The sequence below is a fragment of the Tachyglossus aculeatus genome, chromosome 2 (assembly GCF_015852505.1).
Source record: "Tachyglossus aculeatus isolate mTacAcu1 chromosome 2, mTacAcu1.pri, whole genome shotgun sequence".
Lineage (NCBI taxonomy): Eukaryota > Metazoa > Chordata > Mammalia > Monotremata > Tachyglossidae > Tachyglossus > Tachyglossus aculeatus.
The window spans coordinates 164,212,908-164,236,683 of NC_052067.1; the positions used below are offsets into that span (position 1 = coordinate 164,212,908).

Below are 23,776 nucleotides of genomic sequence, written 5' to 3' on the forward strand. Positions count from 1 at the left end.
GTCGTGGGTTCGAATCCCCCCTTATCAGCTGTGTGACTTTGGCTCACAGTCTTCGTCCCCATTTTCCAGATGAGATAACTGAGGTACAGAGAATAATAATAATAATGGCATTTATTAAGCGCTTACTATGGGCAAAGCACTGTTCTAAGCGCTGAGGGGGTTGCAAGGTAATCAGGTTGTCCCACGGGGGGGCTCACAGTCTGGAAAATGGGGATGAAGACTGTGAGCCCCACGTGGGACAACCCCATTATCTTGTATCTACCCCTGAGCTTACAACAGTGCTTGGCACATAGTACGCGCTTAATACCATCATTATTACTATTCTCTGTGCCTCAGTTCCCTCACCTATAAAATGGAGATTAGGAGTGTGAGCTCCACGTGGGACACCCTGCTTACTTTGCATTTATTATTATTCATTAAATCGTATTTATTGAGGGCTTACTGTGTGCAGAGCACTGTACTAAGCGCTTGGGAAGGACAATTTGGCAACATATAGAGACGGTCCCTACCCAACAGTGGGCTCACAGTCTAGAAGGGGGAGACAAAGAACAAAACATATTAAGAAAGTAAAATAAATAGAAATCTTCCCCAGCACTTTGAACAGCGCTTGGCACATAGTAAGGGCTTAATACCATTATCACAGGTTCAAATCCCTGCTCTGCCAATTGTCAGCTGGGTGACTTTGGGCAAGTCACTTTGCTTCTCTGGGCCGCAGTTACCTCATCTGTAAAATGGGGATTAAGACTGTGAGCCCCCCGTGGGACAACCTGATCACCCTGTAACCTCTCCAGCGCTTAGAACAGTGCTTTGCACATAGTAAGCGCTTAATAAATGCCATTATTGTTATCATTACTACACATTTGGGTAGATACAAGATAATTGGGTTGGACACAGTTCCTGTCCCACATGGGGCTCATGGTCTTCATTCCCATTTTCCAGATGAGATTCATTCATTCATTCATATTTATTGAGCGCTTACAGTGTGCACAGCACTGCACTACACGCTTGGGAAGTACAAGTCGGCAACATATAGAGACGGTCCCTATGCAACAACGGGCTCACAGTCTAGTGGGGGAGACAGACAACAAAACAAAACACGTGGACAGGTATGTCAAGCCATCAGAACAAATCGAATTAAAGCTAAATGCACATCATTAACAAAATAAATAGAATAGTAAATATGTCCAAGTAAAATAAATAACTGAGGCCTAGAGAAGTGACCTGTCCTCCTTCCCTCTGAGACTGGGTGCCCCTGGCTGGACGGGGAGAGCGTCCAATCTGGTTCTCTTGTATCTATTCCGATGCTGAACATAGTAAATACTTAATAAATACGCACTGTGTATATCAATCAATCAACTGTATTTATTGAGCACTTACTGTGTGCAGAGCACTGGACTAAGCGCTTGGGAAGTCCAAGTTGGCAACATCTAGAGACGGTCCCTACCCAACAGTGGGCTCACAGTCTAGCAGGGGGAGACAGAGAACAAAACCAAACATATTAACAAAATAAAATAAACAGAATAGATATGCACAAGTAAAATAAATACATAGAGTAATAAATATGGACAAACATATATGCAGGTGCTGTGGGGAAGTAAAATCAATAAATAAATACAGTAATAAGCCCAGAAAGAGAGTTACTCCTCTCATTACTAAAATTTCCATAATTAAAAATGCGAATAATTCCTGACGGGCCATAACAAAGGACCATACCCACAGACAAAGCTTAGCTTTCCAAAAGCTACCGTGCTGTTTTTCAATCCGGTGGTAACATCTAGAGACGGTCCCTACCCAACAGCGGGCTCACAGTCTAGAAGGGGGAGACAGACAACAAAACCAAACATATTAACAAAATAAAATAAATAGAATAGATATGTACAAGTAAAATCAATAAATAGAGTAATAAACCCAGAAAGAGAGTTGTCCCTCTCATCACTAAAATTTCCATAAGCAAAAATGCGAAAAATTCCCGACGGGCCATAGCAAAGGACCATACCCACGGACAAAGTTTAGCTTTCCAAAAGCTACCGTGTTGTTTTTCAATCCGGTGGCAACATCTAGAGACGGTCCCTACCCAACAGTGGGCTCACAGTCTAGAAGGGGGAGACAGACAACAAAACATACTAACATAATAAAATAAATAGAATAGACAGGTACAAGTAAAACCAATCAATAAATAGAGCAATAAACCCAGAAAGAGAGTTGTCCCTCTCATCGCTAAAATTTCCATAAGCAAAAATGCAAAAAATTCCCTACGGGCCATAACAAAGGACCATACCCACGGACAAAGTTTAGCTTTCCAAAAGCTACCGTGTTGTTTTTCAATCCGGTGGCAACATCTAGAGCCGGTCCCTACCCAATAGCGGGCTCACAGTCGAGAAGGGGGAGACAGACAACAAAACCAAACATATTAACAAAATAAAATAAATAGAATAGATATGTACAAGTAAAATCAATAAATAGAGTAATAAACCCAGAAAGAGAGTTGTCCCTCTCATCACTAAAATTTCCATAAGCAAAAATGTGAAAAATTCCCTACGGGGCCCTAACAAAGGACCATACCCACGGACAAAGCTTCGCTTTCCAAAAGCTACCGTGCTGTTTTCAAACTGGTGGCAACATCTAGAGACGGTCCCTACCCAACAGTGGGCTTACAGTCTAGAAGGGGGAGACAGACAACAAAACATATTAACATAATAAAATAAATAGAATAGACAGGTACATGTAAAACCAATCAATAAATAGAGCAATAAACCCAGAAAAAGAGTTGCCCCTCTCATCACTAAAATTTCCATAAGCAAAAATGCAAAAAATTCCCTACGGGCCCTAACAAAGGACCATACCCACGGACAAAGCTTCGCTTTCCAAAAGCTACCGTGTTGTTTTTCAATCCGGTGGCAACATCTAGAGACGTTCCCTACCCAACAGCGGGCTCACAGTCTAGAAGGGGGAGACAGACAACAAAACATATTAACATAATAAAATAAATAGAATAGACAGGTACATGTAAAACCAATCAATCAATCAATCAATCAATCGTATTTATTGAGCGCTTACTATGTGCAGAGCACTGTACTAAGCGCTTGGGAAGTACAAATTGGCAACACATAGAGACAGTCCCTACCCAACAGTGGGCTCACAGTCTAAAAGGGGGAGACAGAGAACAGAACCAAACATACCAACAAAATAAAATAAATAGGATAGAAATGTACAAGTAAAATAAATAAATAAATAAATAAATAGATAGATAAATAGATAAATAAATAGATAAATAAATCAATAAATAGAGCAATAAACCCAGAAAAAGAGTTGCCCCTCTCATCACTAAAATTTCCATAAGCAAAAATGCAAAACATTCCCGATGGGCCATAACAAAGGACCAGACCCACGGACAAAGTTTAGCTTTCCAAAAGCTACCGTGTTGTTTTTCAATCCGGTGGCAACATCTAGAGACGTTCCCTACCCAACAGTGGGCTCACAGTCTAGAAGGGGGAGACAGACAACAAAACATACTAACATAATAAAATAAATAGAATAGACAGGTACAAGTAAAACCAATCAATAAATAGAGCAATAAACCCAGAAAGAGACTTGTCCCTCTCATCACTAAAATTTCCATAAGCAAAAATGCAAAAAATTCCCTACGGGCCATAACAAAGGACCATACCCACGGACAAAGTTTAGCTTTCCAAAAGCTACCGTGTTGTTTTTCAATCCGGTGGTAACATCTAGAAACGGTCCCTACCCAACAGCAGGCTCACAGTCTAGAAGGGGGAGACAGACAACAAAACATACTAACATAATAAAATAAATAGAATAGACAGGTACAAGTAAAACCAATCAATAAATAGAGCAATAAACCCAGAAAAAGAGTTGCCCCTCTCATCACTAAAATTTCCATAAGCAAAAATGTGAAAAATTCCCTATGGGCCCTAACAAAGGACCATACCCACGGACAAAGCTTAGCTTTCCCAAAGCTACCGTGTTGTCTTTCAATCCGGTGGCCGGCTTATTCTGAATCGCCCGGGATGAACTTTCTCAAACGTGTTCTCCAACCTCCTCGACGCAAAACCCTCCCCAGTAACTCGAGAAAGCGGAAGAGCGGATCCGATCCAACAGTTTGGCCCGTCATCCTTATTCCGGGCAAACCGTCCTTTGCACCGGGAGTAACCTTCCAGGACAGAAAGTACCAGAGACACCTGCAAAAATACTCTCTCTCTCCCCACGCCCTGAGTCTTGGTTTGCTTTTAAATTATTCAGCACTCACAGACAAAAAAAGGATCGGCTTATTTTTTCCCCCAAAGGGCTGGTGATTATCCGGTTTGTTCTTCTTCCGGATACCTGGACGGCTTTCAAAAGTCAGAATGAATCATCGTTCTTCTCCCCCTCTCCATCCCCCCTGCCTTACCTCCTTCCCTTCCCCACAGCACCTGTATATATGTTTGTACATATTTATTACTCTATTTACTTATTTATTTTACTTGTACCTATCTATTCTATTTATTTCATTTTGTTAATATGTTTGGTTTTGTTCTCTGTCTCCCCCTTCTAGACTGTGAGCCCGCTGTTGGGTAGGGACCGTCTCTAGATGGTGCCAACTTGGACTTCTAGACTGTGAGCCCGCTGTTGGGTAAGGACCGTCTCTATATGTTGCCAACTTGTACTTCCCAAGCGCTTAGTACAGTGCTCTGCACACAGTAAGCGCTCAATAAATACTATTGATTGATTGACTGCCCTAGAGCCGGATTTAATAATAATAATAATGACAGCATTTATTAAGCACTTACTATATGCAAAGCACTGTTCTAAGCGCTGGGGAGGTTACAAGGTGATCCGGTTGTCCCACGGGGGGCTCACAGTCTTAATCCCCATTTTACAGATGAGGTAACTGAGGTACAGAGAATAGTAATAATAACACTGGCATTTATTAAGCGCTTACTATGTGCAAAGCACTGTTCTAAGCACTGAGGAGGTTGCAAGGTAATCAGGTTGTCCCACGGGGGGCTCACAGTCTTCATCCCCATTTTACAGATGAGGTAACTGAGGCATAGAGAATAATAATAATAATAATAATGGCATTTATTAAGCGCTTACTATGTGCAAAGCACTGTTCTAAGCGCTGCGGAGGTTGCAAGCTAATCTGGTTGTCCCACGGGGGGCTCACAGTCTTAATCCCCATTTTACAGGTGAATTTAAGTGACTATCCTATACTATAGTACAGAGAAGCGAAGTGACTTGCCCAAAGCCACCCAGGTGACAATTGGCAGAGCCGGGATTTGAACCCACGACCTCTGACTCCAAAGCCCGGGCTCTTTCCACTGAACCACGCTGCTTCTCAGTTTATCTTATTTACTTTGTCTTATTCCGAGTCTATGCCTGCGTAGGAGGGCTCGGCATCACAAACCATCTTAACGCCTGCCCTGGAGGAGATAAAGTGCCCTATCAGTCAGTCGATCGTATTTATATTTACTGATCAATCAATCAATCATATTTATTGAGCGCTTACTGTGTGCAGAGCACTGGACTAAGCGCTTGGGAAGTACACGTTGGCAACATCTAGAGATGGTCCCTACCCAACAGTGGGCTCACAGTCTAGAAGGGGGAGACAGACAACAAAACCAAACATATTAACAAAATAAAATAAATAGAATAGATATGTACAAGGAAAATAGAGTAATAGAGTAATAAATAAATGAATTAGAGTAATAAATAAACAGAGTAATAGTAATAGTGCAGAGCACTGCACTAAGCACTTGGGAGAGGACACCACGACAATATAACAGATGTAATCCCTGCCCACAACAAGTCTATAGGGGGAAACAGACGCCGACATAAATAAATAACCCCAAAAGTTGTTTCTACGGCAAAACTGCAGTATTCATTCATTCATTCAATCGTATTTATTGAGCGCTCACTGTGCAGAGCACTGTACTAAGCGCTTGGGAAGTACAAGTATTCGTGAAGTTTGTGCCGTGGGCTAAGCACTGGGAAGATGCAAGATTCATTCATTCATTCAATCGTATTTATTGAGTGCTTACTGTGTGCAGAGCACTGTACTAAGCGCTTGGGAAGTACAAGTATTTGTGAGGTTCATGCCGTGGGCTAATCACTGGGAAGATGCAAGATTCATTCACTCATTCGTATTTATTGAGCACTTACTGTGTGCAGAGCACTGTACTAAGCGATTGGGAAGTACAAGTATTCGTGAAGTTCGTGCCGTGGGCTAAGGAGTGGGAAGATGCAAGATTCATTCATTCATTCGTATTTATTGAGCACTTACAGTGTGCAGAGCACTGTACTAAGAGCTTGGGAAGTACAAGTTGGCAACCTATAGAGACGGTCCCTACCCAACAGCGGGCTCACAGTCTAGAATAATCAGATCGATTCTTCGACGTCAACGTTCGCCATTCTGAACAGCCTGGATTTGCCTCTCCCAAATCATCATCATCATCAATCGTATTTATTGAGCGCTTACTGTGTGCAGAGCACTGTACTAAGCGCTTGGGAAGTACAAGTTGGCAACATATAGAGACGGTCCCTACCCAACAGTGGGCTCACAGTCTAAAAGGGGGAGACAGAGAACAAAACCAAACATAGTAACAAAATAAAATAAATAGAACAGATATGTACAAGTAAAATAAATAAATAGAGTAATAAATATGTACAAGCATATACATATATAACATATATACATATATATGTATATATAATATACATAATAAATAACATGTCAACGTTCGCCATTCTGAACGGCTTGGATTCACCTCTCCCAAATCAGCCACGAAGGAGGCTATTTTCACCCACCTCTGGGTTCGGGGAGGAACCGATTTTCAGGGCGTCTAATAAGTGGAATCTCACGGCCTAGAATAATCAGGTCGATTCTTCCCACGCTAAGACAGCTGACCCACCTAGGTCATCACGCGTATAACAAATAACACGTCAACGTTCGCCATTCTGAACGGCCCAGATTCGCCTCTCCCAAATCAGCCCCGAAGGAGGCTATTTTCACCCACCTCTGGCTTCGGGGAGGAACCGATTTTCAGGGCGTCTAATAAGTGGAATCTCACGGTCTAGAAGAATCAGGTCGATTCTTCCCACGTTAAGGCAGTTGACCCACCTAGGTCATCACGCGTATAACAAATAACACGTCAACGTTGGCCATTCTGAACAGCCTGGATTTGCCTCTCCCAAATCATCATCATCATCAATCGTATTTATTGAGCGCTTACTGTGTGCAGAGCACTGTACTAAGTGCTTGGGAAGTACAAGTTGGCAACATATAGAGATGGTCCCTACCCAACAGTGGGCTCACAGTCTAAAAGGGGGAGACAGAGAACAAAACCAAACATACTAACAAAATAAAATAAATAGAATAGATATGTACAAGTAAAATAGAGCAATAAATATGTACAAACATATATACATACATAACATATATACATACATATATGTATATATAATATACATAATAAATAACACGTCAACGTTCGCCATTCTGAACGGCTTAGATTCACCACTCCCAAATCAGCCATGAAGGAGGCTATTTTCACCCACCTCTGGGTTCGGGGAGGAACCGATTTTCAGGGTGTCTAATAAGTGGAATCTCACAGTCTAGAATAATCAGTAATCAGGTCGATTCTTCCCATGCTAAGGCAGTCGACCCACCTAGGTCATCACACGTATAACAAATAACTCGTCAACGTTCACCATTCTGATCGGCCTGGATTCGCCTCTCCCAAATCAGCCACGAAGGAGGCTATTTTCAACCGATTTTCAGAGCGTCTAATAAGTGGAATCGTCCAATAAGTGGATCCCCCTATGCAAGCACAGGGCAGGACGCCCAGAGAAGAGTCTGCTGCGTCACGGACGGTTTCCAGACAAAGAACTTCGAGAGACACCGCGCCCGGCTACAGAACCGGGGTTTGAGAAATAAAAGCGGAGCGCGGGAAGGTGACTGACTTCACCTCGACAACCACAGGCGTGATCTCCCTAGGCTCCGGGGAGGTGATCGCATCTGTAATTTATTATATCGGCAATTTATTGATTTCTATTAATGTCTTGTCTCCCCCCGAGGAGCGTGAGCTCATTCTGGGCAGGAGAAGGTGTCCATTTATTGCTACATTATCCTCTTTCGAGGGCTGAGGACGGGGCTCTGCACGCAGTAAGCCCTCAATAGATACAACTGAATGAATAAGAATAATAATAATAATAATAATAATAATAATAATAATGGCATTCTTTAAGCTCTTACTATGTGCAAAGCACTGTTCTAAGCGCAGGGGAGGTTACAAGCTGATCTGGTTGTCCCACGGGGGCTCACAGTTTTAATCCCCACTTTCCAGATGAGGTAACTGAGGCCCAGAGAAGGGAAGTGACTTGCCCAAAGTCACCCAGCTGACAGTTGGCGGAGCCGGGATCTGAACCCATGACCTCTGACTCCAAAGCCCGGGCTCTTTCCACTGAGCCACGCTGCTTCCCCATGATGAATGAATGAATGATGCAAAGCACTGTTCTAAGCGCTGGGGAGGTTACAACGTGATCAGGTTGTCCCATGGGGGGCTCACAGTCTTCATCCCCATTTTACAGATGAGGGAACTGAGGCACAGAGAATAATAATAATAATGGCATTTATTAAGCGCTTACTATGTGCAAACCACTGTTCTAAGCGCTGAGGGGGTTGCAAGGTAATCAGGTTGTCCCACGGGGTCTCACAGTCTTAATCCCCATTTTATAGATGAGGTAACAGGCACAGAGAATAATAATAATAATAATAATGGCATTTATTAAGCGCTTACTATGTGCAAAGCACTGTTCTAAGCGCTGAGCAGGTTGCAAGGTAATCAGGTTATCCAACAGGGGGCTCACAGTCTTAATCCCCATTTTACTGATGAGGGAACTGAGGAACAGAGAACAATAATATTAATAATGGCATTTATTAAGCACTTACTAGGTGCAAAGCACTGTTCTAAGCGCTGAGGAGGTTGCAAGGTGATCAGGTTGTCCCACGGGGGGCTCACAGTCTTAATCCCCATTTTATAGATGAGGTAACAGGCACAGAGAATAATAAGAAGAATAATAATGGCATTTATTAAGCACTTACTATGTGCAAAGCACTGTTCTAAGCGCTGAGGAGGTTGCAAGGTAATCAGGTTGTCCCACGGGGGGCTCACAGCCGTCATCCCCATTTTACAGATGAGGGAACTGAGGCACAGAGAATAATAATAATAATGGCATTTATTAAGCGCTTACTATGTGCAAAGCACTGTTCTAAGCGCTGAGGAGGTTGCAAGGTAATCAGGTTGTCCCACGGGGGGCTCACAGCCGTCATCCCCATTTTACAGATGAGGGAACTGAGGCACAGAGAATAATAATAATAATGGCATTAAGCGCTTACTATGTGCAAAGCACTGTTCTAAGCGCTGAGGAGGTTGCAAGGTGATCAGGTTGTCCCACGGGGGGCTCACAGTCTTAATCCCCATTTTATAGATGAGGTAACAGGCACAGAGAACAATAATATTAATAATGGCATTTATTAGGCGCTTACTATGTGCAAAGCACTGTTCTAAGCGCTGAGGAGGTTGCAAGGTGATCAAGTTGTCCCACGGGGGGCTCACAGTCTTAATCCCCATTTTATAGATGAGGTAACAGGCACAGAGAATAATAAGAAGAATAATAATGGCATTTATTAAGCGCTTACTATGTGCAAAGCACTGTTCTAAGCGCTGAGGAGGTTGCAAGGTAATCAGGTTGTCCCACGGGGGGCTCACAGCCGTCATCCCCATTTTACTGATGAGGGAACTGAGGCACAGAGAATAATAATAATAATGGCATTAAGCGCTTACTATGTGCAAAGCACTGTTCTAAGCGCTGAGGAGGTTGCAAGGTGATTAGGTTGTCCCACGGGGGGCTCACAGTCTTAATCCCCATTTTATAGATGAGGTAACAGGCACAGAGAATAATAATAAGAATAATAATGGCATTTATTAGGCGCTTACTATGTGCAAAGCACTGTTCTAAGCGCTGAGGAGGTTGCAAGGTGATCAGGTTGTCCCATGGGGGGCTCACAGTCTTAATCCCCATTTTATAGATGAGGTAACAGGCACAGAGAATAATAATAATAATAATAATAATAATAATAATAATAATAATAAAATAATGGCATTTATTAAGTGCTTACTATGTGCAAAGCACTGTTCTAAGCGCTGAGAAGGTTGCAAGGTAATCAGGTTGTCCCATGGGGGGCTCACAGTCTTAATCCCCATTTTACAGGTGAAGTTAAGTGACTATACTATACTATAGTACAGAGAAGCGAAGTGACTTGCCCAAAGTCACCCAGCAGACAATTGGCAGAGCCGGGATTTGAACCCACGACCTCTGACTCCAAAGCCCGGCCTCTTTCCACCGAGCCACGCTGCTTCTCAGTTTACCTTATTTACTTTGCCTTAGTCCGAGTCGATGCCTGAGAAGGGGGGACTCGGCATCACAAACCATCTTAACGCCTGCCCTGGAGGGGATCAATCAGTCAATCGTATTTATTGAGCGCTTACTGTGTGCACAGCACTGTACTAAGCGCTTGGGAAGTACGAGTTGGCAACATCTACAGACGGTCCCTACCCAACAGCGGGCTCACAGTCTAGAAGGGGGAGACAGAAGTGTCCTGTCAGTCAGTTGATCGTATTTATCGAGCACAACAACAGGAACAACATCACAACAACAGCAGACTGTGCAGAGCGCTTACTTTGCGCCAAGCGCTCTGCTAAGCAGCGGGGCCGGCCCGGGATCCAAGTCTGGGATTAACCACCCCAAAATAATAATAATGATGGCATTTATTAAGCGCTTACTATGTGCCTTACCTCCTTCCCTTCCCCACAGCACCTGTATATATGTTTGTACATATTTATTACTCTATTTATTAATTTTACTTGTACATATCCTTTCTATTTATTTTATTTTGTTTATATGTTTGGTTTTGTTCTCTGTCTCCCCCTTCTAGACTGTGAGCCCACTGCTGGGTAGGGACCGTCTCTATATGTTGCCAACTTGTACTTCCCAAGTGCTTAGTCCAGTGCTCTGCACACAGTAAGCGCTCAATAAATACGATTGATTGATTGATTGATTGCAAAGTACTGTTCTAAGCAGTATCCCAACCGGAGGGATCGTTCCCTGACTCGAACTGGAAGGTCACCGCCGGCAGGGAACTTCTCTAGAGGAGCAGCGTGGCTCGGTGGAAAGAGCCCGGGCTTTGGAGTTGGAGGTCATGGGTTCGAATTCCGGCTCTGCCGCATGTCTGCTGTGTGACCCTGGGCAAGTCACTTCACTTCTTGGAGCCTCAGTTCCCTCATCTGTAAAATGGGGATGATGACTGTGAGCCCCTTGCGGGACAACCTGATCACCTTGTATCCCCCCCAGTGCTTAGAACAGTGCTTTGCACATAGTAAGCGCTTAACAAATGCCATCATTATTATTATTATTATTCTCTGCGCATTCTGTACTACCGTGCTCTCCCAAGGGCTTAGTACAGTGCTCTGCCCACGGTAAGCACTCAGTAAAAACCTCTAATTATTCATTCATTCATTCAATTGTATTTACTGAGTGCTTTCTGTGTGCAGAGCACTGTACTAAGCGCTTGGGAAGTTCAAGTTGGCAACATATAGAGACGGTCCCTACCCAACAGTGGGCTCACAGTCTAGAAGACTGATTGCTCTCTCCCAAACGTTTGGTACATATGTATAGTTTAGTATGTATGTTTATAGTATGCATGTTTATAGTATGTATGTATGCATAGTATGTATGTTTAGTATATATGTTTGTACGCATTTATTACTCTATTTATTTATTTATTTTACTTGTACATAAGCTATTCTATTTATTTTATTTTGTTAATATGTTTGGTTTTGTTCTCTGTCTCCCCCTTCTAGACTGTGAGCCCACTGTTGGGTAGGGACCGTCTCTAGATGTTGCCAACTTGGACTTCCCAAGCGCTTAGTACAGTGCTCTGCACACAGTAAGCGCTCAATAAATAGGACTGATTGATTGATCGATAGTACGATGCTTAACGTTGGGCACGTCGCTTCACTGCTCCGTGCCTCAGTTCCCCTCATCTGTAAAATGGGGATGAAGACCCTGAGCCCCACGTGGGACAACCCGATTCCCCTGCATCTACTCCAGCGTTTACAACAGTGCTTGGCACATAGTATGCGCTTAACAAATATCCTTATTATTATTATAAGCACTCGATAAATCCTTCTGATTTGACCGACTGCTGCTCTCCCCCCGTTAGACTGTGAGCTCGCTGTGGCCAGGGATATTTTATCTTTATGGTTGTACTGTACTTTCCCAAGCGCTTAGTACAGTGCTCTGCACACAGCCAGCACTCGATACATACGACTGAATGAATGAATGACAGTACTCTCCCCAAGTGCTTAGTTCATTCATTCATTCAATCAATCGCATTTATTGAGCGCTTACCGTGTGCAGAGCACTGTACTAATCAATCAATCAATCGTATTTATTGAGAGCTTACTGTGGGCAGAGCACTGTACTAAGCGCTTGGGAAGTACAAGTTTGCAACATATAGAGACGGTCCCTACCCAACAGTGGGCTCACAGCTTAGTCCAGTGCTCTGCGCACTGGAGGTGCTCAATAAATACCCGATTGCCTGACTGCATTAAACCCTCCAACCTGACTGCCTTATCCTCTCCAAAGCGTTCAGTCCAATGCGCTGCACGCCGTAAGCACGCACTAAATCCCACCGCCTGACCGGGAAGCAGCGTGGCTCAGTGGAAAGAGCCCGGGCTTTGGAGTCAGGGGTCATGGGTTCAAATCCCGGCTCCGCCAATTGCCAGTCGTGTGACTTTGGGCAAGTAACTAAACTTCTCTGGGCCTCGGTTATTTCATCTGTAAAATGGGGATTAAGACTGTGACCCCCATGGTACAACCTGATCCCCTTGTAACCTCCCAAGTGCTTAGAAAAGTGCTTTGCACATAGTAAGCACTTAATAAATGCCATCATCATTATTATTATTATCATTACTGAGTGATTGCACAGCCCTCTCCCAAGCGCTCAGTCCTGGACTCCACCCACCCTGAGCGCTCAATAAATAGCCCCGACGGAAGGACTGGTCAACGCCGACAGTCCATTTAGTGGCAAGAGCCCGGGTTTGGGAATCAGAGGTCCTGGGTTCTAATCCCGACTCTGCCCCTTGTCAGCTGTGTGACCTTGGGCAAGCCACTTCACTTCTGTGGGCCTCAGTTCCCTCACCTGTAAAATGGGGGTTAAAGACTGTGAGACCCCCGTGGGACAACCTGATCACCTTGTATCTCCCTCAGCGCTTAGAACAGTGCTTGGCACATAGTAAGCGCTTAACAAATACCACTATTTGGGCCCAGTGAGGGGCAACTTTCTAGACTGTGAGCCCACTGTTGGATAGGGACCGTCTCTATCTGTTGCCCACTTGGACTTCCCAAGCGCTTAGTACAGTGCTCTGCACACAGTAAGCGCTCAATAAGTACGATTGAATGAATGAATGAACCTGGTTAGACTTTCAATCCTTCATTCAGTCGTACTTATGGAGTGCTGCCTGTGCGCAGAGCACTGTACTAAGCGCTTGGGAAGGACAAATTGACAACAGAGACGATTGAATGAATGAGTAAACCCGGTTAGACTTTCATTCCTTCATTTAATTGTATTTATGGAGCGCTGCCTGTGTGCAGAGCACTGGACTAAGCGCTTGGGAAGGACAAATTGACAACAGAAATGATTGAATGAATGAGTAAACCCGGTTTGACTTTCATTCCTTCATTTAATCGTATTTATGGAGCGCTGCCTGTGTGCAGAGCACTGTACTAAGCGCTTAGGAAGTACAAGTTGGCAACATATAGAGACGGTCCCTACCCAACAGTGGGCTCACAGCTTAGAAGATGAATGACTGACTGATCCTGGTTAGACTTTCATTCCTTCATTCAATCGTATTTATGGAGCGCTGCCTGTGTGCAGAGCACTGTACTAAGCGCTAGGGAAGTAGAAATCGACAACAGAGACAACTAATTGAATGACTGATCCTGGTTAGACTTTCATTCCTTCATTCAATCGTATTTATGGAGCGCTGCCTGTGTGCAGAGCACTGTACTAAGCGCTTGGGAAGGACAAATTGACAACAGAGACGATTGAATGAATGAGTAAACCCGGTTAGACTTTCATTCCTTCATTTAATTGTATTTATGGAGCGCTGCCTGTGTGCAGAGCACTGGACTAAGCGCTTGGGAAGGCCAAACTGACAACAGAAATGATTGAATGAATGAGTAAACCCGGTTTGACTTTCATTCCTTCATTTAATCGTATTTATGGAGCGCTGCCTGTGTGCAGAGCAGTGGACTAAGCGCTTGGGAAGGTCAAAGCGACAACAGGGACGACTGAATTCATTCATTCAATCGTATTTATTGAGCGCTTACTGTGTGAGAGCACTGTACTAAGCGCTTAGGAAGTACAAGTTGGCAACATATAGAGACGGTCCCTACCCAACAGTGGGCTCACAGCTTAGAAGATGAATGACTGACTGATCCTGGTTAGACTTTCATTCCTTCATTCAATCGTATTTCTGGAGCGCTGCCTGTGTGCAGAACACTGGACTAAGCGCTTGGGAAGGACAAATCAACAACAGAGACGACTGAATGAATGAGTGAACCCGGTTAGACTTTCATTCCTTCATTCAATCGTACTTATGGAGCGCTGCCTGTGTGCAGAGCACCGTACTAAGCGCTTGGGAAGGACAAATCAACAACAGAGACGACTGAATGAATGAGTGAACCCGGTTAGACTTTCATTCCTTCATTCAATCGTATTTACGGAGCGCTGTATGCAGAGCACTGTACTAAGCGCTTGGGAAGGACAAATCGACAACAGAGATGATTAAATGAATGAGCAAACCCGGTTAGACTTTCATTCCTTCATTCAATCGTACTTACGGAGCACTGCCTGTGTGCAGAGCACTGGACTAAGCGCTTGGGAAGAACAAATTGACAACAGAGACGATTAAATGAATGAGTGAACCCGGTTAGACTTTCATTCCTTCATTCAATCGTATATCTGGAGCGCTGCCTATGTGCAGAGCACTGTACTAAGCGCTTGGAAAGGACAAATCGACAACAGAGACAATTGAATGAATGAGTGAACCCGGTTAGACTTTTATTCCTTCATTGAATCGTATTTCTGGAGCGCTGCCTGTGTGCAGAGCACTGTACTAAGCGCTTGGGAAGGACAAATCGACAACAGAGACGATTGAATGAGTGAGTGAACACGGTTAGACTTTTATTCCTTCATTCAATCGTATTTCTGGAGCGCTGCCTGTGTGCAGAGCACTGGACTAAGCACTTGGGAAGGACAAATCGACAGCAGAGACGATTGAATGAATAAGTGAACCCGGTTAGACTTTTATTCCTTCATTCAATCGTATTTCTGGAGTGCTGCCTGTGTGCAGAGCACTGGACTAAGCGATTGGGAAGGACAAATCGACAACAGAGACGATTAAATGAATGAGCGAACCCGGTTAGACTTTCATTCCTTCATTCAATTGTATTTATGGAGCGCTGCCTGTGTGTAGAGCACTGTACTAAGCGCTAGGGAAGTACAAATCAACAACAGGGACAACTAATTGAATGACTGATCCTGGTTAGACTTTCATTCCTTCATTCAATCGTATTTCTGGAGCCCTGCTTGTGTGCAGAGCACTGTACTAAGCGCTTGGGAAGGACAAATCGACAACAGAGATAATTGAAAGAATGAGTGAACCTGGCTGGACTTTCATTCCTTCATTCTTTCGTATTTCTGGAGTGCTGCCTGTGTGCAGAGCACTGGACTAAGCGCCTGTGAAGGACAAATCGACAACAGAGATGACAATGAATGAGTGAACCCGGTTAGACTTTCATTCCTTCATTCAATCGTATTTATGGCGCGCTGCCTGTGTGCAGAGCACTGGACTAAGCGCTTGGGAAGGACAAATCGACAACAGAGACGCTTGAATGAATGAGTGAACCCGGTTAGACTTTCATTCCTTCATTCAATCGTATTTCTGGAGCACTGCCTGTGTGCAGAACACTGGACTAAGCGCTTGGGAAGGACAAATCAACAACAGAGATGACAATGAATGACTGATCCCGGTTAGACTTTCATTCCTTCATTCAATCGTACTTACGGAGCGCTGCCTGTGTGCAGAGCACTGGACTAAGCGCTTGGGAAGGACAAATCGACAACAGAGACGATTGAATGAATGAGTGAACCCGGTTAGACGTTCATTCCTTCATTCAATCGTATTTACGGAGCGCTGCCTGTGTGCAGGGCACTGTACTAAGCGCTTGGGAAGGACAAATCAACAACAGAGATGACTGAATGAATGACTGATCCTGGTTAGACTTTCATTCCTTCATTCAATCTCATTTATGGAGCACTGCCTGTGTGCAGAGCACTGTACTAAGTGCTTGGGAAGGGCAAATCGACAACAGGGACGATTAAATGAATGAGTGAACCCGCTTAGACTTTCATTCCTTCATTTAATTGTATTTACGGAGCTCTGCCTGTGGGTAGAGCACTGTACTAAGAGCTTGGGAAGGGCAAATCGACAACAGAGACGGGGGGGGGGGGGGGTTTAAGGGGAGAGGGGTAGAGAAACAGCGTGGCTCAGTGGAAAGAGCCCGGGCTTGGGAGTCAGAGGTCATGGGTTCGAATCCCAGCTCTGCCAACTGTCAGCTGTGTGACTTTGGGCAAGTCACTTCACTGCTCCGGGCCTCAGTCCCCTCATCTGGAAAACGGGGATGAAGACTGTGAGCCCCCCGAGGGGCAACCTGATTCATTCACTCATTCATTCCTTCAATTGTATTTATTGAGTGCTTACTGAGTGCAGAGCACTGTACTAAGCGCTTGGGAAGCACAAGAAGTACAAGTTGGCAACATATAGAGCCGGTCCCTACCCAACAGTGGGCTCACAGTCTAGAAGGGGGCTCACAGTCTAGAAATCACCTGATCACCTTGTAACCTCCCCAGCGCTTAGAACAGTGCTTTGCACAGAGTAAGCGCTTAATAAATGCCATCACTGTCATTATTATTGTTAGTCAGGGCTTTGCAGGGACCATTATTGTTATTATGAGTTATTGTTTTAGGGTGTGGCCCTGCTGGCAGTAGGAGGGTCAGGGGAGGGGGGAGACCCGGAGCCCTGACCTTTCATTCATTCATTCATTCTTTCATTCAATCGTAGTTATTGAGCGCTTCTTGTGTGCAGAGCACTGTACTAGGCGCTTGGCAAGTACAAGTTGGCAACATCTAAAGATGGTCCCTACCCAACGGCGGACTCACGGTCTAGAAGGGGGAGATGGACAACAAAGCAAAACATATTAACAAAATAAAATGCCATAAATACGTACAAATAAAGTAAACAGAGTAATAAATCCGTACAAACATATATACAGGTGCTGTGGGGGAGGGGAGGAGGGGGAGGAGGGGGAGAGGAAGGAGGGGGCTCAGTCTGGGAAGGCCTCTTGGAGGAGGTGAGCTCTCAGCTTTCATTCATTCATTCATTCATTGAATCGTATTTATTAAGTGCTTCCTGCGTGCAGAGCACTGGACTAAGCGCTTGGGAGGTCCAAGTTGGCAACATCTAGAGACGGTCCCTACCCAACAGCGGGTTCACAGTCTACAAGGGGGAGACAGAGAACAAAAACAAAACACATTAACAAAATGAAATAGAATAAATATGTCCATAAATATAAATATAGAGTAATAAATCCGTACAAACATATCTATAGACAGGTGCTATAGACATATCTATATCTATAAACATATCTATAGACAGGTGCTGTGGGGGAGGGAAGGAGGTAAGGAGGGGGAGGAGGGGGCTCAGTCTGGGAAGGCCTCCTGGAGGAGGTGAGCTCTCAGCTTTCATTCATTCATTCAATCGTATTTATTGAGCGCTTCCTGCATGCAGAGCACTGGACTAAGCGCTTGGGAAGTCCAAGTTGGCAGCATCTAGAGACGGTCCCTACCCAACAGCGGGCTCACAGTCTAGAAGGGGGAGACAGGCAACAAAACAAAACATATTCACAAAATAATAAATATGTGCAAATAAAATAGAGTAATAAATCCGTACAAACATATCTACATACAGACAGGTGCTGTGGGGGAGGGAAGGAGGGAAGGAGGGGGAGGAGGGGGCTCGGTCTGGGAAGGCCTCCTGGAGGAGGTGAGCTCTCAGCTTTAATTAATTAATTCATTCATTCATTCAATCGTATTTATTGAGCGCTTCCTGCGTGCAGAGCACTGGACTAAGCGCTTGGGAAGTCCAAGTTGGCAGCATCTAGAGACGGTCCCTACCCAACAGCGGGTTCACAGTCTACAAGGGGGAGACAGACAACAAAACACATTAACAAAATAAAATAGAATAAATATGTCCACATAACATAAATAGAGTAATAAATCCGTACAAACATATCTACATACAGACAGGTGCTGTGGGGGAGGGAAGGAGGGAAGGAGGGGGAGGAGGGGGCTCGGTCTGGGAAGGCCTCTTGGAGGAGGTGAGCTCTCAGCTTTCATTCATTCATTCATTCATTGAATCGTATTTATTGAGCGCTTCCTGCGTGCAGAGCACTGGACTAAGCGCTTGGGAAGTCCAAGTTGGCAACATCTAGAGACGGTCCCTACCCAACAGCGGGTTCACAGTCTAGAAGGGGGAGACGGACAACAAAACAAAACACATTAACGAAATAAAATAGAATATGTCCAAATAAAATAAATAAATAGAGTAATAAATCCGTACAAACATATCTACATATAGACAGGTGCTGTGGGGAAGGGAAGGAGGTAAGGAGGGGGAGGAGGAGGCTCAGTCTGGGAAGGCCTCTTGGAGGAGGTGAGCTCTCAGCTTTCATTCATTCATTCATTCATTCATTCATTCAATCGTATTGAGCGCTTCCTGTGTGCAGAGCACTGTACTAAGCGCTTGGGAAGTCCAAGTTGGCAACATCTAGAGACGGTCCCTACCCAACAGCGGATTCACAGTCTAGGAGGGGGAGACAGAGAACAAAACAAAACATATTCACAAAATAATATGTGCAAATAAAATAAATAGAGTAATAAATCCGTACAAACATATCTACATACAGACAGGTGCTGTGGGGAAGGGAAGGAGGTAAGGAGGGGGAGGGGGGGGGCTCGGTCTGGGAAGGCCTCTTGGAGGAGGTGAGCTCTCAGCTTTCATTCATTCATTCATTCATTCAATCGTATTTATTGAGCGCTTCCTGCGTGCAGAGCACTGGACTAAGCGCTTGGGAAGTCCAAGTTCGCAACACATAGCGACGGTCCCTACCCAACAGTGGGCTCACAGTCTAGGAGGGGGAGACAGAGAACAAAACAAAACATATTCACAAAATAATATGTCCAAATAAAATAAATAGAGTAATAAATCCGTACAAACATATCTACATACAGACAGGTGCTGTGGGGGAGGGAAGGAGGGAAGGAGGGGGAGGAGGGGGCTCGGTCTGGGAAGGCCTCCTGGAGGAGGTGAGCTCTCAGCTTTCATTCATTCATTCATTCATTGAATCGTATTTATTGAGCGCTTCCTGCGTGCAGAGCACTGGACTAAGCGCTTGGGAAGTACAAGTTCGCAACACATAGCGACAGTCCCTACCCAACAGTGGGCTCACAGTCTTGAAGGGGGAGACAGAGAACAAAACAAAACATATTCACAAAATAATAAATATGTCCAAATAAAATAAATAGAGTAATAAATCCGTACAAACATATCTACATACAGACAGGTGCCGTGGGGGAGGGAAGGAGGGAAGGAGGGGGAGGAGGGGGCTCGGTCTGGGAAGGCCTCTTGGAGGAGGTGAGCTCTCAGCTTTCATTCATTCATTCATTCATTCAATCGTATTTATTGAGCGCTTCCTGCGTGCAGAGCACTGGACTAAGCGCTTGGGAAGTCCAAGTTGGCAGCATCTAGAGACGGTCCCTACCCAACAGCGGGCTCACAGTCTAGAAGGGGGAGACAGGCAACAAAACAAAACATATTCACAAAATAATAAATATGTGCAAATAAAATAGAGTAATAAATCCGTACAAACACATCTACATACAGACAGGTGCTGTGGGGGAGGGAAGGAGGGAAGGAGGGGGAGGAGGGGGCTCGGTCTGGGAAGGCCTCTTGGAGGAGGTGAGCTCTCAGCTTTTATTCATTCATTCATTCATTCATTCAATCGTATTTACTGAGCGCTTCCTGCGTGCAGAGCACTGGACTAAGCGCTTGGGAAGTCCAAGTTGGCAGCATCTAGAGACGGTCCCTACCCAACAGCGGGTTCACAGTCTACAAGGGGGAGACAGACAACAAAACACATTAACAAAATAAAATAGAATAAATATGTCCACATAACATAAATAGAATAATAAATCCGTACAAACATATCTACATATAGACAGGTGCTGTGGGGAAGGGAAGGAGGTAAGGAGGGGGAGGAGGGGGCTCAGTCTGGGAAGGCCTCTTGGAGGAGGTGAGCTCTCAGCTTTCATTCATTCATTCATTGAATCGTATTTATTGAGCGCTTCCTGCGTGCAGAGCACTGGACTAAGCGCTTGGGAAGGCCCAGCTGGCAACACGTCGAGCCGGTCCCTGGCCATCAGTGGGCGGGCGGGCGGGCGGGCTGACTCACCTTTGACCCCTGGGGGAGGGCAGCCAAGGACCGGTGCCCGCCCCGCCCCCCCCACACCCCTCCTCCTCCTCCTCCTCCCGCTCCTCCTCCTCCCGCTGGTCACTCACCTCCCTCCGGGCTGCTCCTCCTCCGGCCGTGTCCGCCCGTGTCCGGCCGCGTCCGGCCGCGTCCGTCCCGCCAGCCCAACCGCCGGCCTAACCGCCGGGGGACGGACGGGCCTGCCTGCCTGCCTGCGTGCGCGCCCCCGTCCGGGCCGTGCGTGCGTGCGTGCGCGCCCCCGTCCGGGCCGTGCGTGCGTGCGTGCGCGCCCCCGCGCGGGCCTGCGTGCTGCCTGCGTGCGCGCGGCCGGGGCCGGGCCCGCCAGCTCCGCCCCCCTCAGGCCCCGCCGCCATCGCCGGAATCTCGCGAGGGGACGGCGGCTGGGGTGGGGTGGGGGCGCGACACGGCCTGCACTCCCTTTCTTCGTCCTTCCACTCACCTCCCTTCTCCCCCACACCTCCTCCCTCCTCTCACCTTCCTCCTCTCTCCTCTCACCTCCCTCTGCTCTCCCTTTGTTCCTCCCTCCACTCACCTCCCTTTTCCCTCACACCTCCTCCCTCCTCTCTCCTTCCTCCTCCCTCACACCTCCTCCTTCCTCTCTGATTCCTCCTCCCTCACACCTCCTCCTTCGTCTCGCCTTCCTCCTCCCTCACACCTTCTCCCTCCTCTCCTGCCTTCTCCCTCTCACCACCTCCTTCCTCTCTGCTTCCTCCTCCCTCACATCTCCTCCTTCCTCCCACCTCACTCCTCCCTCACACCCCCTCCCTCCTCTCTCCTTCCTTTTCCCTCACACCCCCTCCCTCCTCTCTCCTTTCTTTTCCCTCACACCTCCTCCCTCTCACTTCTTCCTTCCTCTCTCCCTCCTCCCTCACACCTCCTCCTTCCTCTCTCCTTCCTCCTCCCTCACACCTCCTCCTTCCTCTCTCCTTCCTCCTCCCTCACACCTCCTTCCTCTCTGCTTCCTCCTTCCTCACACCTCCCCTTCCTCTTGCCTTCCTCCTCCCTCACACCTCCTTCCTCTCTGCTTCCTCCTCCCTCACACCTCCCCTTCCTCTTGCCTTCCTCCTCCCTCACACCTCCTCCTTCCTCTCACCTTCCTCCTCCCTCACACCTCCATCCTCTCACCTTTCTCCTCTCACCTGCCTCCTCCCACACACCTCCTCCCTCCTCTCTCCTTTTCCCACACACCTCCTCCCTCCTCCCTCACACCTCGTCCTTCACACCTTCTTTCTCCTCTCTCCTTCCTCCTCCCTCACACCTCCTCCCTCCACTCTCCTTCCTCCTCCCTCACACCTCCTTACTCCTCCCTCACACCTCCTCCCTCCACTCTCCTTCCTCCTCCATCACACCTCCTCCTTTTTTAATAGCATGTATTAAGCACTTACTATGTGCAAAGCACTGTTCTAAGCACTGGGGAGGTTACAAGGTGATCAGGTTGTCCCGCAGCGGGCTCACAGTCTTCATCCCCATTTTACAGATGAGGTAACTGAGGCCCAGAGAAGTTCAGTGACTTGCCCAAAGTCACACAGCTGACAAGTGGCGGAGCGGGGATTTGAACCCATGACCTCTGACTCCAAAGCCCGGGCTCTTTCAACTGAGCCACGCTGCTTCTCAAGTGAAGCTGCTTCTCTTCCCTCCTCTCTCCTTCCTCCTTCCTACTCTCCTTCCTCCTCCCTCCTCTCTCCTTCCTCCTCCCTCCTCGCACCTCTCTCCTCCTTTCTACTCTCCTTCCTCCTCCCTCCTCTCTCCTTCCTCCTCCTTCCTCACACCTCTCTCTTCCTTCCTACCATCCTTCCTCCTCCCTCCTCTGTCCTTCCTCCTCCCTCACAGAGCCCACTGTTGGGTAGGGACTGTCTCTATGTTGCCAGCTTGTACTTCCCAAGCACTTAGTACAGTGCTCTGCACACAGTAAGCGCTCAATAAATACGATTGAATGAATGAATGAATCTTCTCCTCTCTCCTTCCTCCTCCCTCCTCTCACCTCCCTTCTCCCCCACACCTTCTCCTCTCTCCTCCCTCCTCTGTCCTCTCACCTCCCTCCTCTCACCTCCCTTCTCCCTCACACCTTCTCCTCTCTCCTCTCATCTCCCTCCTCCCTCATACCTTCTCTTCCCTCCTCTCTCCTTCCTCCTCTCTCCTCTCACCTCCCTCCTCCCTCACACCTTCTCCTCTCTCCTGCCTCCTCCCTCCTCTCACCTCCCTTCTCCCCCACACCTTCCCCTCTCTCCTCCCTCCTCTGTCCTCTCACCTCCCTTCTCCCTCCACCTTCTCCTCTCTGCTCTCATCTCCCTCCTCCCTCATACTTCTTCCCTCCTCTCTCCTTCCTCCTCCCTCCTCGCACCTCTCTCTTCCTTCCTACTCTTCTTCCTACTCTCCTTCCTCCTCCCTCCTCTCTCCTTCCTTCTCCTTCGACTCACCTCCTCTTCCCTCACACCTTCTCCTCCTTCCTCCTCTCTGCTTCCTCCTCCCTCACACCTCCTCCTTCCTCTCGCCTTCCTCCTCCCTCACGCCTCCTCCTTCCTCTCTGCTTCCTCCTCCCTCACACCTCCTCCTTCCTTCATTCACTCATTCGCTCGCATTTACTGAGCGCTTACGGTGGGCAGAGCACTGTACTAAGCACTTGGAAAGTACAGTTCAGCAACAAATAGAGCCAGTCCCTACCCAACAATGGGCTCACAGTCTAGAAGGGGGAAGACAGACAACAAAACAAAACAAGAACTCTCTCTCCTTCCTTCTTCCTCCCCTCTCCTCCATCTTCCCTCCTCTCACTTCCCTCACACCTTCTCCTCCCTCCTTCCCCTGCCCACTCCCTCCTCCCTCATTCATTCATTCGTTCACTCGTATTCATTGAGCACTTACTGTGTGCAGAGCACTGTACTATGCACTTGGGACAGTACAATATAACAATAAACAGTGACATTCCCTGCCCATAACAAACTCACTGTCTAGATGCGGGGAGACAGACATCAGTACAAATAAATAAAATGACAAATATGGACACAAGTGCTTTGGGACTGGGAGCCGGGAAGAGCAAAGGGATAAA

The 23,776-nt window shown here is 46.6% G+C and overlaps 1 protein-coding gene across 2 annotated transcripts in view; it reads right to left on the reverse strand.

Moving 5' to 3' along the window:
• The window catches only part of STK38L (serine/threonine kinase 38 like), a 177,764-nt gene extending 156,909 nt beyond the window's left edge, over positions 1-20,855 (reverse strand). The window contains exon 1 of one of the 2 annotated variants that reach the window (XM_038772818.1): positions 20,802-20,855. The gene's annotated coding sequence lies outside the window, so the exon portion shown is untranslated. Of the gene's footprint in view, positions 1-3,981; positions 4,063-20,801 lie in introns of those variants that run through there. The other variant, XM_038772826.1, reaches the window with a different exon arrangement.
• Between the last annotated feature and the right edge of the window lie 2,921 nt (positions 20,856-23,776).